Here is a 10,624-nt window from a genome sequence, read left to right as displayed (position 1 = left end):
GATGGATGGATGGATGGATGGATGGATGGATGGATGGATGGATGGATGGATGGATGGATGGATGGATGGATGGATGGATGGATGGATGGATGGATACAAGTTGGATTTGCTGCTGACTTTAAAGTAAGCAGGAGTGAAAATATATTTATATGTAAAAATGCATTGATATGAATTTTTGGAGATGTTGTTCTTGATAATGACGTTGTCTTCAACGACAGATACAACCGAGTCCAGAAACATGCTCTGCCACACTGCATTTTCTCCACTCTGTCTGCTCTGATATGTTTAACCCCCGAGCACCACCCCAAGAGAACCTCAGTGAAAAAAATGAGCTTACCCGGCTGAGTGTGGGATTTCCAGGAGCATTGTCTCAGCTTTTATTCTCATTAAGCTCCTGGGAGATGATGAGCCCTTTCCTTTTCTTCTCTGCAGCACGTAGAATTCGAATTACACCCCAGCGCAGCTTTTCTTCTGGGCCCTTTTATGGATCTCAGCTTCTCCTGCAGCAGGGTGGCAGATTATTAATCAGATTCATAAATAATAAAAGATGGCAGCGAGGCCCCTGGGCACCGGGGGCCACTGCTTCTTCCACGGCGAGGAGAAGTGATGGAGGATAACGCAGAGAGAACAATATTAACACAAAGCCGGCTGGATTTATTCAAAGTGTGCTTACCGTCCACCTAAAGAGGACTCTTTATAAAAAACCTGAGCCTTATTAATATTCTGCATGCAGCTCAGGACGGCTGCAGAAATTAACATGAGGCTAATCTCTCTCTTCCTCAGAGTGTTTAAGTTAATGGTGCTGCTCACCTGCTGCCGGAGAGAGAGCAGCCACTAAGTTTCTATACCAAGTGACCTTCACTGAGCTCAGATATTCTAACTTAATCTGTCTGCAGGATTTTCTTTTTTTTTTTCTTTTGTCACTAAGCTTCAGTAAGAGCAAATAAAAATATCAGCAGATCTTATAATCATTTTTTAATGACAGTGTAGGGAATATTTTTATCTTAATCATAATCCAGTTTTAATGTTAATGATTTATTAAATCAGTTTGGTCAGACTTCTGTCGACTTACAAGTGGCCTAAATAGGCCAGCGGACTTATTTAGAGTATAACTATGCAGTCAAAGGCAAATGATGAATATATATATATTTTTAAAATATGTTTCATAGAAAAATGTAATGTGGTGAGATCAGACAAAAATCTAACTTTTTGGACTATGTAAAACTCCTATATTGAGGAGATAAACTAATGCTGCACATCACACTGAACACACAGTCTCTCTCCTGGAGAGATGCTTTTCACAAGGAAAAACTGCACACCTGAGTTCACCTTTACTATGACATAAGCCCTAAATTTACACCACAGTTCCAAAGGAAATGTTTTGAGCAAAAGATGTTAACTTGTTAAAATGACCCAGTCAAAGCCCAGACCTAAATGCAAGTGAGATGTGGGAACTACAGGCTAAAGTGGTTCTGAGTATACTAAATAATTTTCAGTAATTTCAGTGCTTAATAGTGGTTGGTGTTAAAACACACTCTTAATTGATTGTGTAAATGAACCTGGTTGCCTTTTTACAAACCCAGAGCCAAGTCAGAGAGTTACTTCTGTAACTCAGAGCATTTCCACTTTACTGTAAACATTTCATCCAGTTAATGGATGTATTTGGGCATGAATTCAAAATTACAGGTTGAGACACATTCAGGTGTTAACGAGTTTACTTTATAATATAAAAATCCGTTTCTGTTGCAATTGTGGTGTATTATTAAGGGATCTAACAACAGATCTTGTTATCTGGAGAGAGATAACAGATAACAAGATCTGTTCCTCCTCCCCCTTTTTTATTGTTTCTGTGAAAGACTGAGATGCTTTTAACAAAAAAGACCATATTTTTCCCATATCTGCAAAGAGATGACATAATATTACCACCTCGCTCTAAACAGAAAGTTTAGAGCGAGATTTACAAACACCGGCTGCCGATATTAAAAGACAAAGTATTTAAGAACTAAGCAGGAAGAGGCCTTCATGTGTTTGATGGAAAATAATGAGTTTTAAGTGCACCTCTAAGCAATGTATTTAACTCTTTGTAAACTTGGTGTCAGTGACACAAAATAATGTGTTTCTGGTGCTACTCGGATATTTTTATTGTTTTTGAGGAGCAGTTTCTTTCTTTTGTGACTTTCGATTTTAAATTAAACAGATCAAAGGTAAATAAAGGAGATTTAAACATGGCATTCACAATGTTTTGATTGGCTGTTGTTCCATTTGAGTCCTTTCCTCTGGCCCAGGTCCAAATTTGTGCTGGAACAGAAACAGCTTTCGATTTGAGATCCAAAGTTTTCAGCATTGGAATCACATAACGGGCTGCACAGTGGCATAGTTGGTAGAGCTGTTGCCTTGCAGCAAGAATGTTCTGGGTTCAATTCCCGGCCCCTGTCTTTCTGCATGGAGTTTGCATGTTCTCCCTGTGCATGTGTGGGTTTTCTCCAGGTACTCCGGTTTCCTCCCACAGTCCAAAAAACATGACTGTCAGGTTAATTGGCCTCTCCAAATTGTCCCTAGGTGTGAGTGTGTGTGTGTGCGCATGATTGTGTGTCCTGTGTGTCTCTGTGTTGCCCTGCGACAGACTGGCGACCTGTCCAGGGTGTACCCCGCCTCTCACCCGAAACTTTAGCTGGAGATAGGCACCAGCACCCCTCCCGACCCCACTAAGGGACAAGGGTGCAAGAAAATGGATGGATGGATGGAATCACATAACATTGAGGTTAAGAATGCACTGTCGCTGGTTTAGCATTGGAACCGATTAAATGGAAAACAATGCTACGGTACACATGCATTTCTCAGATTGTACGTACGCAATCTCTCTAAGAAGTCTTGAGTCCGGTCCGAGGATTCCTCCTTGTGACATGGGTCTGAAACACCTCCCCCTGGGTTCTCTTTCTCCTTCAGCAGTAGCTTATTCACAGCAGATTCTCGGCCTTGATGTCGACATTTTATGCCCAAAGTTTAATAAGGAGAAAATGAACTTTATTTAACCACCCGAGACATTTAGACACAATGCATCCTTCACCTTCTGTCCAGTAATTTAAGTAGAAGGTGAACTCTGAACTAGCACCACCTCTAAGGTCAAGGCGACTTATCTGGCTGTGACCAGCACCCTGAGCCCCCAGAATGTGTAGGGAGGGAGGGGTGAATGAGTTGGCATAAAAGGGGCCAAACACAGGGGCCCTGAAGTAAGTGGCAATTTATGGTAATGAGAAGTGATCTTTCCTCGTGGACGCGATAACCTCGACGTTAATCCTCCCTTCTCGACCTTTCGATGCCCTCCTGTTCGACACTTTTATTACAGTTTAATCACTGCCCTCAAAGAGGACGTGAACACACTGAAGGAAAAGCACACATTTGCATGTGATGCCTCAGACATTGTGTTTTTAATACCAGTTGATGTAATTTCCCATATTTATTTATAAGTGGTTTGATATAAGTGGTTTGATTTTTTTCAAATAACCTTATTTTGACAGGTTATTTGAATTAAAGGTTTAGGAGGGAAAAAAAAAACTATTTTAAGTGACTGAGAAGGAAGAACATTATTGGAGAGGTAAGAAAGAGTGACACAATTTAATGTTTACCTCAATCTTTAAAAAAAACACACATAAATATTTTAAGAACAACAACTAGAACCTAAAAGTTCTCTGAATGCTCTCAGAAAGATTCTGCTTTTTCTGCAAAGGACATAAATTGTAATTATTGACAATAAAACAATGATCCAACTATTCATGGATTTTTTTTTTCTTTAATTTCAGTAATGACATTTAAAGGGGCAGAAGTCCAAATTTGCCATAAACCACAGAGACAGCATTGGTACATACTGCCTTACATCAACAACTCAAGGCTCCTATATTCTCTGGCTTTATGTTGGACACGGACTCTGCACACACTGTTTGTGGACATTTGGGATTTGGAGAGTACAGACTGCATGCCTTCATTTCCCACAGTCTGAATGGAGCAGGTTTGATGAGCTAGTTGGGTGCCTAGCCCCATTTCTCTGCACACCTGTTAGTGCAGCACCTGGTGTCAATCTGGCTGATGTGTGTCCTTGCAACTGGTCATGGTGACTTTCAAACTTATCAGCTCCGTATTGCATAAAAACAGTTCATTATGAACACTACTTCCCACTGAGCTGTTTACTGTGTGACATTGAATACATCCATCCATCCATTTTCTTGACTCCCTTGTCCCTTAGTGGGGTCGGGAGACATTGAATACAAGTTAATTTAACCGCTACCTTTATATCTGGCAGATGTTCACTTTGAGTCCACATGGAGTCCCCTTTCAATACGTTGGAACCTCCATGTAAGGACGTATGACAAACTATGTGGGGGTCATTAGGTTGTTGAAGATAGTGTGTGAACTTCCCACCAACAATATCATTGGAGCTTTGTTTAATCTCCAATGCCTCAGTAAGGAGAGTGGCTGATCATGTTTATCCACAACAGAGTACCCATTTTCTGATGGCTACTTCTTGCAAGATCATTTCAATCATCTCAAACTCTTTCAGCATACTCCAATGTAAGTAGAGTACCTTTATGTTGTCAGTGAAACAATAACTCTGCATCTTGACTTGAACATACACCCCACTCTGATCTACTTATGAACATTAAAACACATCCGTGTGTCTCCGTCGTTGTTATATCGACTCTGCTTTATCAGAGAGCAGCTCAGATGAAGGCAAGAGCACAATTTTCACATATGTTTGCATCATTGCACATGACGATGAAGTTGCATGTATGTTGCATCATGAACCTAAAGATTTCCATCAAATAACAAGGAACCTTGTTTCCTCTCCAGATGGACAAAAAACATACAGAAGTGGAAATGAGTGGAAAATGCAACTGACAAACTATGAAAGCTGATTTAATGTATGACATTAAGATATTTTAAGGGTTGTGAGCCGTAATTTTTATTGACAAACATTTTCTCATTCTTTTCTTGTCATTTCATTTTCTTTTTTATTGTTAGAATCCCTTTTTATTTTCCCATTCTGTCTGGCAACACCTAAACAGATCTGTTTTGGTAAACCTTCTTCACATTTTGGCACAAATTGCAGGGGTTTTATTGGTCTCATTAAAAGGCATTTATTCTGATACAATGGAGATCAGAGTGAATGTTTAAAGCACCCTTAAGTTATGACTTAAGACAAATTCTGAGGCAACATAATTCATGAAAGCCACTGCTCCACCTCTCATATGTACAGTACACTCCTTTTGGTAGGTTTGTTATTTACCAATGCAAACAAGTGTCATATTTTAAGTAGTTCTACTGCTGCTCTAGTGGAATACTGAAAGTAACAAAGATGGAGAAAAGCATAGGGTCACATCAGCATTTTTAATATACTGTATTCATCATGAATGATTTCCCATTAACATGTTTCCCAAAGAATGCTGTACTGCAGCATAACCAGCTTTTTTTGCCTTTTTTTCTGTGTCTTCAAATTCTTTCCCAGCTCATCGTCTGATCATTATAATCACCTACCTGTCAGTGTGTTTGTTATCCTTTTCCTTCCAAACAGTCCTGACCCTTTGAAGCATGACTCCATTAGACTCCTGGCAATGTGTTGTGTTGTCTGGCACCAAGACGTTAGCTGCAGAGCCTTTAAGTCCTGAAACTTATGAGGAGGGTTCTCCATGGATCAAACTTGTTTGTTTAGTACATCCAACAGATGTTGGGTTGGATTGAGATCTGGCATGTTTGAAGGCGGGATCAATACCTCAGACTCAATGTCGTGCTCCTAAAATCATTTTTGAACTTTTTTTAAAATCTAGGGCGTGCCATGCTTTGGGCAGGGATCCCATGAGCACCTGACTTTTCCACATCGTAGAGTTATGTTAGTTACACAAACATGATGAACTGTTGAATTCTGATACCTTTGCTTCATGACCAACATTTACTTCTTAAACCATCTGAGCAACAGTATATTGTCTGTCCAATCAGAGCACCCAGGGCCAGGTTTCACTTTGGCTGCCACTCATACCACTGATTCTTCCCCTTTTGATAGTTTCTGAGTACAAGAGGTGCAGTTTTGGAGATAATGGGATAGTCATACTTGGTGCATATATCGCCATTATCAAGTCCAAAAATGTAGAGAAAAACCTCAGTTCCTCAGTTCGTCTTGCTATGTTCAAATGTGTGTCTACCTCCTTTCTAGTATCTGCACCTCTTCCTCCTTTTTGGTTCATATAACTCCTTCTTCCTTTCTTTACTACACGTCTGCTCCTTTCTGTCTCTCAGTCTACTGATTTATTTTTCCAATCCAAACACCCAAACCTGATGATTTCCTTATTAGGTAATTGCTTCTCTTTGCTGAAAGTAAAAAGGAAAGGATTAAGACAGGTCTGGAAATGTCTTTGTTTGCCCAAAAGTGTCTCGCGGCTTTATTTCTTTAACTGAGACTTTCTGCTTTGCCCCTTCTTCCCACCTTTGTCTAATTTCTTCAGTAAGCATGATTAGTAGCGCTCCTGTTTTAACTTTCCCTGACACTTTTCCTCCTTCCATCTCTCAGGAACCCCTCTCATCATCTTTTCATTAGAGCTACCTCTGCCCCTATACATTATTCAGCCTGATTCTCAGTTTGTTCTTTATTAGACTGTCGCCAGAGTGCATTCTACAAACTCATTAAAAAACTATTAAAGCCTGATGATTTCCTCTGATAACACAGAGTAGGCTTTCGCTTTGCTCCTCTGACTGATCTTCTGACAGGACTCATTGATGGAGAACATCTGCACATTAGTGAAGACTACCCTTTAACCTTTATATGTTTTATATATAAACAAATCTTTTATTTTGATTTTCATTCTTATATATTCCTTAAATGTCGTCACTGAGAGAAAAGGGGAATCAAAGTCAAATGTCTTGTGTATCTGCACAAATTAGGGGAAACTCTAGACGACAGCAGAGCCACAAGTAGAGCTACGGGACCTCTGTGTTATACATGTCAGATGTAGTGGTTAACCACAGAACAAGGATGCTTCCTGTAAAGGTTTTCCAAGAACATTCATCTGGCCAGGAAACACTTTGGAATCTCCTATGAAGAGCAGGAGAGATGAGTGGGTTGAACTGATGGAAATAAAAATGAGACATCTAAGCAGGAGCAGCGTTTGACCAACAGATTCAGATAAAGCATGAAATCATACAAAACACTGGATCGGTTTTTAAGCGCCGATGTTGAACTCTTTCAAACTTTGTGTCCTATCAGAGGAAACCATCAGGGTGACTGGGAAACTCTGGACCTAAATCTGCTGATTGAAGCCTTTCATCCTCCTCTGTGCACACCTCCATCTAAAATGGCTTCACTTTTATTAAACTTGTCTGTTCGAGGTTTCCTGTGCTGCCCCACACCCGCCGTGATGTCTTCAGACACTCACAATGATGAATTACATGTGTTGTGTGTTTCAGAGGAGCAGAGTTCGAGCGGTTTTTTCGTCCTTATTTCCACGGGGGATAATGTCGTGTTTTCGGAGAAGAACAGTTCCCGTGCCTCCTCTGACACGTTAATTGATGCTTTTCGTTTTCTTGTTCTCGGCTCTCTCCGGGGAGTTGCTTCTTTCCCGTGATTTGCCGTGGGAGTTTAACGGCAGCTGTGATCAGACACACAACAATCAGGCTTGTGGGGTGTCAGCTGATTTGTCAAGGCCTCGTTTCTTTTTCCTGTTAAAGTCTTGAGGAGGTTGAAGGGGCTCAGCTCTGAGATAATCTGTAGAAGAGGATGAAGAAGAGGAGACATCCAGGTGAAGAGGTGTTCCTTTCCTTTCCTTCACTTCAAACAACTTAGATCTTTAAATGTTTTTAATTAATCCACCTGATTCCCTGATGCCTCAAACGGTGATTTTAATATGTTTTGCCTTTAAAAATTATTCCCAAAGCCGCCTGCACTGAAACGATTATTCTCAGCTGCTGTTATTAGCTGATCAGGCAAAGCCAAATATCATTCTTTGGATTTGTCAGAAAACTGGACATATTTTCATTCTGCCTGTGCTTATGGGAATACAAAACTGAAATAAAACTCTTTCTTTTTGTTCTCAATTAAAATTTGAGCTATTGTAATTCTTCCATTTTGCCCTTCTTTGAAAAGAAAGGAAAAAAGACCCCCCATATGGATCGATTGCCCATTTTCTGCAATTTTCTGTGCTGTCTCCTGGAAAACATAAAAAAAAAAAAGTGCTTTTATTTTGTCAGATCAAAAGAGTCACAAAACAGGAATGAGAAAGAGGAGCAAAAATTGGCAGAAAGTTTTTGTATTTTTTTTTTTCCAAATTGTTCTTTGATCCATTGTGGATGGTTCTCTGTTCAGACATTGTGGCTTGTGGAAAAAGAAAAGAGTGTTTTATACTAGTTGTCTTTTTCAAAAGATACAGCACAATGAGGTAATAAATACCCATATCAGACATTGCTCAACCGCAATTCAATTCTGTCCAAAAGTCTTGATTCGGTCCCTATTTATTTATTTCCTTACTTTGATCTTGATGTTCCAGTATTCATTTAAAGAGGCCATTTTGCTGTGTCCCAGGCTTTTTGAAGGTCTTGTTGAGATTTGGCTGCTTTTTCACTCAGTTCCTCATCATTGTCAGAGGAACATTTTCTTAGCTTTGACTTAGGGATCTTTCACTCAGAAAACCCTTGTAAACTTAACCGAGGAACCAGTGTGTGTTGACAAAGAGCAGACACCTTGACTAAAGGGAGGTTGTAGCAAATACACAACTTGTTCCTTTTCTTTTAGTGGAATTAAAGACATAAAACGTAATTTATTTGATATAAAATTTTGGAATAGTTCTGAAAAGTTGTTTTTTTTTTTTTTCGTGGAAAACATAATCAAATGTATATACAAAATTCTCTGAGACATACAAACTTTAAATTGACTATTTTTTAGTGGCTAAGGAAGCCGTGACAAATATAGTTTGATCTTCTGTCAATCATCTAATAAATCATGGAGAAATAACTGCAGCACCAAAGAGTTTTATCATTTTATGCTAGATGTCTTGTTTCTAAACTCTGACTCTGACAGAGAAAAATGATTAAATTAAAGCTGTGTGTTAGGGCACTTCTGTGGTATTTTGTGCAGATTAAAGATGTAAATGTGAGTGTATATTGTTGCCAGCAGCTGCTGCTATTTTGCGCTGCAATCTGCGAATTGTCGTCTTTGCTTGGCTTCATATTTTGTATAAGTGAATCAGATGGAAACTCGCCTTGACGGGAAATTTCCCAGCGACCGGCTGCACAAGGTACTGAGAGTAATGAGCGTCTGGTTGAGGTGTCAAATCAGAGGATTATCTCGTTTGTGGGCTTTCAGAAGTTAAGTGGCGATCTGAGAGCTCCTTCGGCTCTGCAGTCTGAACCATGACCTTTCACAGATGGAGGAGCCTCAGGTTTGACCCTCCCTCCCCACTCTTTACTCGGAGAATGTGCCTGTCCTGGGAGCTGACATTTCCAGCACTCAGCATCAAAACGAAACAAACCTTTTAGTCTCATTCATATGTAAAATTTTATAGTAACCTTCCCATCCAAATCGAGACCACGACAGCAGATTATCTCTATGCAATCGAGGCGGCAGGTCGCCAGACTGTGGATCCATCTAATCTGTCAGACTTAAATGAGATCCATCACAGATCTGGATAATGGCCCCTGCAGATTGTGTGCAAAAATCTGCATTAATAATTCAACTCTGATCTTTATTATTCATGAGACTGAGAGCAGAGCGGAGCTGCAGAGATCTGAGGAGGTGATGGAAGAGTCACCTTTTTTTTCTGATACTGACCCTGGACCTGCACAAGGGAGACAACATGCAGACGACAATCAAGAACTCATATTTTGAAACAAAAACAACAAACTGCAGCAGTCTTTGTGTGGCTACACAGCTACAGGTTACTTGTGTATGCAACAAAAGCATGTAAATAAAACATTAATAGTGTGCTTAGAGACGAACAGGCCAAACCGGCTACTAGATGTCGGGGATCAAATTTGCTCTTTACATGCATCATGGCATGTGCATTAAATACATGAATTAAAATTAATAGCATAATTAATACAGAAGTACAGTGCCCACACATTTAATGGTGTCCACTTATCAGAGACATGAAAAGGGAAACAGAATATCGTCTCCATTAAAATCCACTATGCTGAAGGACTTCAGGAAAGAAAAACTGGACCAAACACATTCATGTTGTGCAAAAGTAAGCAGATTTTTTTTTTTTTTTTTTTATAAAAACAACAGACAAAACTGGTGGAAGCTTCTACCAACCACCAGAGCACCATCAAGATTCACTCAGCTCCAAATGACAAAGTTCATTGCGATTGTCATTGTGAAGAAATTTCATCCCCATTCAGTGGGTAAGAGCTTTTGCATGAAGCTGACCAACAGTCCCAATTAAAAAATATCTTTTTTTCTGACACACTCTGAAAAAACAAAGTCATACATTCACCAAAGGGAGCTGGTAAGACAGCTTACACAGTTTTAGTAGTTCAATTTTTTTGTAATAGTTCAATGGGTTTTTTTTACTTCTGTATTTTACTTTCAGGATTTGTGATGAGAGCTTTAGTACAGCTCTGTACTCCACTTGTGAATAAGGGAGACTGT

This window comes from Poecilia reticulata, linkage group LG10 (assembly GCF_000633615.1).
Source record: "Poecilia reticulata strain Guanapo linkage group LG10, Guppy_female_1.0+MT, whole genome shotgun sequence".
Taxonomy (NCBI): Eukaryota; Metazoa; Chordata; class Actinopteri; order Cyprinodontiformes; family Poeciliidae; genus Poecilia; species Poecilia reticulata.
The sequence above is the reverse complement of the archived record's forward strand: the minus strand, read 5'-3'. Positions refer to the sequence as shown.